The sequence below is a fragment of the Phyllostomus discolor genome, chromosome 7 (genome assembly GCF_004126475.2).
Source record: "Phyllostomus discolor isolate MPI-MPIP mPhyDis1 chromosome 7, mPhyDis1.pri.v3, whole genome shotgun sequence".
Taxonomy (NCBI): Eukaryota; Metazoa; Chordata; class Mammalia; order Chiroptera; family Phyllostomidae; genus Phyllostomus; species Phyllostomus discolor.
The window spans coordinates 78,529,208-78,536,115 of record NC_040909.2 but is presented as its reverse complement, the minus strand read 5'-3'; the positions used below and the strand labels follow the sequence as shown (position 1 = coordinate 78,536,115).

At 30.1% G+C, this 6,908-nt stretch overlaps 1 long non-coding RNA gene across 1 annotated transcript; it reads right to left on the bottom strand.

Moving 5' to 3' along the window:
* Window positions 1-362: 362 nt before the first annotated feature.
* On the bottom strand, window positions 363-6,378 carry LOC118501864. The gene is made up of 3 exons (XR_004904526.1): window positions 6,347-6,378; window positions 1,412-1,543; window positions 363-626 (listed from the first exon to the last, which is right to left on the bottom strand). It is a non-coding gene; the product is annotated as an uncharacterized LOC118501864 (long non-coding RNA).
* Between the last annotated feature and the right edge of the window lie 530 nt (window positions 6,379-6,908).

The following is a 6,908-nucleotide window of genomic DNA, read 5'->3' as shown; positions in this document are numbered from 1 at the left end:
CTAAATATCCACCATAAGCCAGGCAACGAGTTTCTCTTAAAATACTGCATATCTAAGAGACAATAGGGAAGTTAATAACATTTCCAAGTTAAAAATGTCACAATAGACATGTGTTTCCATTCATAAAGTATGTCATGAACACACACAAACTATCCTTTGTCATCTGGTTCTGCCCCATTCCAAAATTATTCTCTGCTATTAATTAGAAGTGGCTACAATTTGATTAATGTCAAACATGTGTCACATATAAACAATGTGGAAAACTGAATTCAATATTTTTCTACTTAGTGTATGCATAGTGTTCATTGAAAGAAGCCAAATATATTTTTTAATCCAAAAATCTAGTACTATCACACTGAGGGTATTGTTGGCATAACACATTCCAGTTTATTTGAAGTATTAGTTTCACAGAAGAATGTAATTATGAAGTTTCTGAGACTGAAAATTTAAAAATCAGGTGAATTTCCCTCTCTTATTGCTTTCCTCCTAAAACTCATTTTGGGATCTGTTTCTTCACCTTGAGAATTCTCCTGATCTTGGTCCTTGTTTGGTTTTTTATTTAACTCTTTTGGCAAAACCTTCTTCAAATCATTAAACTCATAGTAGACAAATCTACATTGATTTAGCTGAAAGAAAAAAGAAGTTTCAATTAACAAGGGAAAAATCTCTCTGTTGTTTTATTTGAACTATCATTATTATTATAGTATGTGTACTAAAACATTCCTTTTACAAAGTGTTAATTAAATTCCTATGAATGCACTAAGCCTTTAACCAGATTATAAAAAAATACAAGATAAAATAGTTGTGAGTTAAGAAACAATGATTTATTTTAGGGTTTTCTGTTCAACTTTCTAACAAAAAATGTTTTTCTTATTATACAGCCTACAGTAATAAGTGAAATATAATCCTAATTAATTTTTCCTACAGATGTATATAAATCAATAGCTACAATATCCCAAAGGAAATGCACACAGCACTGTCCTCCAGGTTCCTAATGAATGCAAATAGAATGACCTTTTTCTGACAACTATGAATATTGTTTCACAATTTTACTATTACAACGGCTGCTATCAGCAATTCACACAGCAAACATGGAGACTGAAATATTTGTAAATAACTATTTATTATGGTAAGAAAGGAAAGGAAAAACACTAAACCTAAGTTAAACAATTTTTAAGCTGAGGTTGATTTTTATACTTCATTTGAATGTAAAACTTCTGTTAAATGTAACCCATCTTCATTTTAGTTGCTCTCTATTTTAAAAGAAAATCAATTAAGATCATTCAATTCTTTATCTCATTTGAGAGGTGCAATATTGAAAGGTTTTTGTAAATGAATCAGTACTATTGTAAAGCTCTAAACACTACATTCAAATTATTAGAAGATTATGGTTATAGTCCATAAGAAATACCTGGCAGAAAAATATGTGGAGAATCCCATTGGTGTACTTATCAAGATATAACACTATTCATGCAATGAGCATTCTGATGAATTTAGATGCTATGAAAACAGATAATGACATAAGGATGACACGTATGGGAACCTGAAAAAAGGGAGGGAATAAGTCAATCGCATTTTTGTCCATTTTGACTGAAGAATTATCTTACTCAAAAATACAATAAAATGGCATGTCCTTATGCTAAACCCTATTCAGTTTTCCACAAAACTTCAATATAGCCATGAGGATGTCTCATGAAATAGAAGTTAAATTCAAATTTTATAACGGAAGTATTTAAGTATGTTAGATCTAATTCTGATCATAGATCTATGAAGGGGTTCCCCCCAAACCAGAATTATCTTCTGGAGGGTGGGCCCCTTGTAGTACAGGCTTCTACCTGTGGGTGAGTGTTCTGGAAACCCATCTGTATCAGTGTTCCACTTGGTATTGTTGTGAGAGGCAGTATTCCACTTCAGTGAAATTTTTTGAAGACTCTTTTAATGTGTTTGCCCATTTCATGATGGGTTATTTACAAGTGCACCTGCTCACAGTGTCTGAGTGTTCAGCAGTTTTTGACCAAAAATGACATGACACCCATGTCCCACCTTCCCTATTCACAGGATCTTGCCCGATAAACTATTTTTTGTTTCCCTAAATGAAAAAAGTCTCCAAAGGGAAACATTTTGTTGATGTGGAAGAGGTGAAACAAAAAACAGCAGAAGCAGTAAAAGGCATCAAAATCGACAATTTCGAAAACCGTTTGAAACAGTGGAAAAGTCTCAATGGGTGTATTGCATCAAATGGAAAGTACTTTGAACATGATTGAACTTTAAACATGTAAGAATAAATACACAATTTTATATAAATAAACTCAGGGGTTTGGGGTACCCCTGCATATATACTGAAAACTCCCATAGGAGTTCATTAGAGCCAAAAATATAATTAACCAGTAGAATTCAAATATTCATTAAAAATACAACTCCCTGAGTCACAGTAAGTTTCAAAAAGGCACTCACAACAAATGTACTCCATTTCCATAAAATTCCAAAAATCATTCTTCTATCCCCTATTCTGCCATTAATTTTTATACTTCTGTATAGGACTGGAAACATCCATCCTGTGACCATTTGATATCTCAAAAATGTTTCATGACTTAAGTTTATGTAGTCCATATTTATAGGTCTACAAATTTACTTTGTTAAGTAGCTGTACTACTATTTTAGTGTAAAATCAACTTTCTATACTTTCAAATCTGAGAGTTGTTTAAACCCTGTTTAAACAATTTCTTGAAACAGTTAAAGAAGAATTTCTATGAAGTTTGGTGATATCGGTCATAGATAGTATTTTTTAACCATATGAAACAGTCTCTGCTTGATGACATTGCCTGAAGATGTCTGTACTCTCACACCTGTAATGTTCTCCTGTTGAAAATGAAGCCATGCTCCATCTCACTCAATATTGATCTTTAAGGCATTTCTCCCAATCCTTTTCCCAGTGTGGTCACTGAACAGTATCCGAATTCGATAGGAAGATCAGCTGCTCATCCACTTTTTGCCAAAGCAATTTGTATTATGGATTTATTTTAGCAGTCTACAGTGGCAGTTGCTGTTTTTACTATTTAAATGCTTTGATTATCTGACCTTGCTTACTTTATCTTTCTAAGTGCTATGCATGGGTTTTAACATTGATCAATAAGTGGGGATTCCTCTACAGGGTTATGTTGAAATCAATTTCAATTCAGACTTTTTGTATTTTATGTTTATTATTTAACCTGTCTTAATTGCATCCTTTATTTTCATAAATAAATTTATATGCATACTTGATTGCACAGATGAGAGTCTCCTAAAACCCACACACATTATAAAAATATCATATATTCTTTATGCATTATTTTATTCATTCTTATGATAACAGAAGAAAACAGATGTGATTTTAATAAAAAGAATTGATGTCATTGTTTTTTTAATTTCCATTTTCAAATTCAATCTAAGTCTAAATATCTCTGTCACCAGCTCTTAAATAAAATAATAGTGAAATATTCTCCAGATATCTAGATTTAAGATCTACAGTTTGCTTTGGTGACCAGAAAATGCAAGTAGTAAAAAACTTGAGGTACCTAAACATATAATTATACACAGAATATTTGTAATATGCTTACCTGTGCAAATACAATATTTTTACCTAAATAATTTATTAAAATTCTTATAGGAATAGAAAAATATTACATATGTTCAATATGTATATATTTACATTTTTACACTTATAATTATTGGCCAAAATGATTTAGTATTTCATAGCTTTCATATCAGACTAAATTATATAGTATTATGACAATAATTTTTCTCTTGCTGCACACATGAAATGATATAAAGTATAAATGAATAAAAAATATTAATCACAAAATAATTTATTTTAACAGTTGCATGAAGCGAGGGTAGGAAAATTAAGGTTCCTAAACATGAACAGAATAAGGAAAATATGAAGGAATTTAATTACCAAGTAGTTGCCATAATGATATTCCCAAAAACTGTTATAAGCAGTTAATTCCTTTCTACTGTTTGTGGTAAACTTGCACTTGAGAGAAATCATTTTTCAGAAAGTTTTGCATCTCTACTGATCACAACCTGGCCAGACATGTCCATACTTTTTTTCTCAAGTGGGTAAATGTTAAGAGAGAAGAATTAAAGTTTCATGATGCAGCAACACAAAGCTGGGAAGTGAAAATTATGTTGCAGTGGAGTCTTGAAAATATGACTGTAAAAGTTAATCAATAAAATGTCTATTCCTGTCTATTCACTGGAGGCCGCAGCTGCATAGTTTCACTCAATCGATACTACAAATTATTACGATTTCCAGGTTCCCACTGGACATTCAGAACAAATCTTTCAAGTGTAACAGGCTTATACTGAGTATATGGTGTATGTTCTCTACATTTAGTTCAAAAAGAAAAAGGGAAATATAAAACCTAAATCCTATGTGTTCTTTAAAAATTCAGCTTTATGGAGCCAATAACTTTCATGTCACAATTTAATGTTAAAAACAATCTTCTTATTGATTGCCAACTTTTTTTGTATGCTTCCTTTTTAACTGTTTCATATCTAGTTAAGAAATGACTTAACCTAGATTTCATTGGTATAATAACCTGGCTAATTCTGAATGACTTCCAAGGTAATGAATAAAAGAAATCATTCTGTAATAATTACTTATCACAAATATTGCTTAATAAGTAATATTACTTATGTATTTAGGCATACAGGACCCAGATGTGCATTTCAAACTGTATCAGATTCTTTAAAATATATATTCTTTTTTGAATTTCTGATTCAAGGTGTTTTTTTCATATGTCCATATGCTTGTTTAAAGTTATTTAGTTCAGTTTCAAGTGTTGTGTTAGTTTCCTCCTGTTTTGTCTTTAATATATATATATATTCTTGTTATTTTTATGATTTAGTCCCACACATTTTAAATATCACGTTTCATGTTTTCCTATTTTTTGTAAAATAAAAATATATAATTCCAGAAATAATTTTCTCTTCTTTTGAAAAATAATTCCAGAATGTTTTAAGGTCCTCTGTTCTTGTCAGAAAAACTTGTACCATGGTTGTGTGCTCTAGAAACCACTACAGTCTTTGGCCTTAACTTTATGCTCCATACATTTCCCTCTCCATCCCCTTATCAAAATCCCAAGACTTTCCCAAATGATAGAATGACTGGTTAAAGCAACTAACTGTGATGCTTTCATGTCTTATGGCACCTGATATGCCATTATTTTCTTCTGACTGGTGCATACCATGGTGTCGGGCATTACCTGGCAATGAATCAATTGGTAAATTTGTTCAATTCTTGTCACCTGTTGATTGAGTGGGGAAAAAAAACTAAGTAAACCAACTTTTTTGTTTGATAGGCCAAAAAAACTTTGATTTTATTTCACGTTTAAAGAGTAGTCTACTTTTTAATGTTAAGACACATGGTCTAGCACCAGCATACTCTGTGACAATGTATGTTGGGGCAATATTTTAAAAAGTGAAACTGTTTCTCCAAAAAAAACCATCATTGCTTTGATTACAATTGTGCAGCTGTCTCTTTAGAATTCAACAATAACATTTTCTTATAACATATCATCATCATCATTATCACCCTCAAAATACAGGGGTGGGAAAAAGTATTTAAAGTTGTGAGTACACAAAACAGTTTATTCTTCTATTATTATTTATTAATTATTGTATTATTTTCCACATAAAAAGCTGTAAACTTAATTTTGCCCACCCATTATTTATAATTTTGTGATTTTTAAGATATTTAATTGCTAAAAACATCTGTAAATAAATTTTTAAAGTACTGATACAATTTTAACTACTCTCTTATATGATGTGTGTATACCTTGTTAGCAATTTCACATTGAGAGAATATTCTACTTAATTTAATGATCAAGTTTATTGGAATGTAAAATAAATAAATTTAGATCATCCATGGAGAACTTGAATTTGACTTTCATTATAATTTAAACAGATTAATCACTGGTTTATTTATTGAGAAAATTTAAGATTGAAAGCAGGTCAGTACATGCCAGTTTTCAGATCAAAAATGATATTTTTGTAGCTATAATGAATAATATACATTTATAGTGATGTTTAACTGTATGAAAAACATGTTGGCATTATTTTAATAACATTAAGTTAATGTCAAACACTGTCATCATCATCTTTATTTTAGTGTTCACAAACATTTTTGTGTATTTCTTGTTCTCTGAATATACATTAAGCATGTTATTTTTATAATAAAATTATTTTCTTAAATATACTTTACAATATACTTACAACATAATACTTACAACAATACTACATTACTATAGCTATTCCCAAAGAAACTTTGCCCAATATAGTTTTAACCCTTAGATCCAATTTTTACCTTTCAATAGTGGTTAAACATGGCTTTTTTTTTTTTTTTTTTTTTTTGCTGTCTGAATTCTGGCAGCTGCCTAAAAGAACATGTAAAATATCACTCTTGGTTGTATAACTGTTTTTATTACCTTACCATATTAATCATTAGATTAAAACATAGAAATAAATTCCTCAAGAATAAATTTCAAAACTTTTACTTTTTCATTTTAACATTATTAGTGTTACAAACTATAAATCACAATAGAAATTTAATGTTCATCATATGTAATATTTTGAAATTCTATTGATAGATATATCAAACTATGCAGTAAATAATGTAAGTTTAGAATGTGGCTTCCAAGGATCAGTTAATATCAAATGCACATTTTAGTTTTGGACTCAGAACTACATTCAAAGAGATGAGTGACAGGGAGGAAAATGTTTAAATGTGTGTACTTTATCTAATGCTATTAGTCAATTTAACAAAAGTTTGGTAAGTAAAGTGTAGCTCTTAACAAATGTGGGAGCAGAGAATGAAGAAGGAGATTGATCCATTTGGGTTATGCTACTTTTCATAATTATTTTTTTAA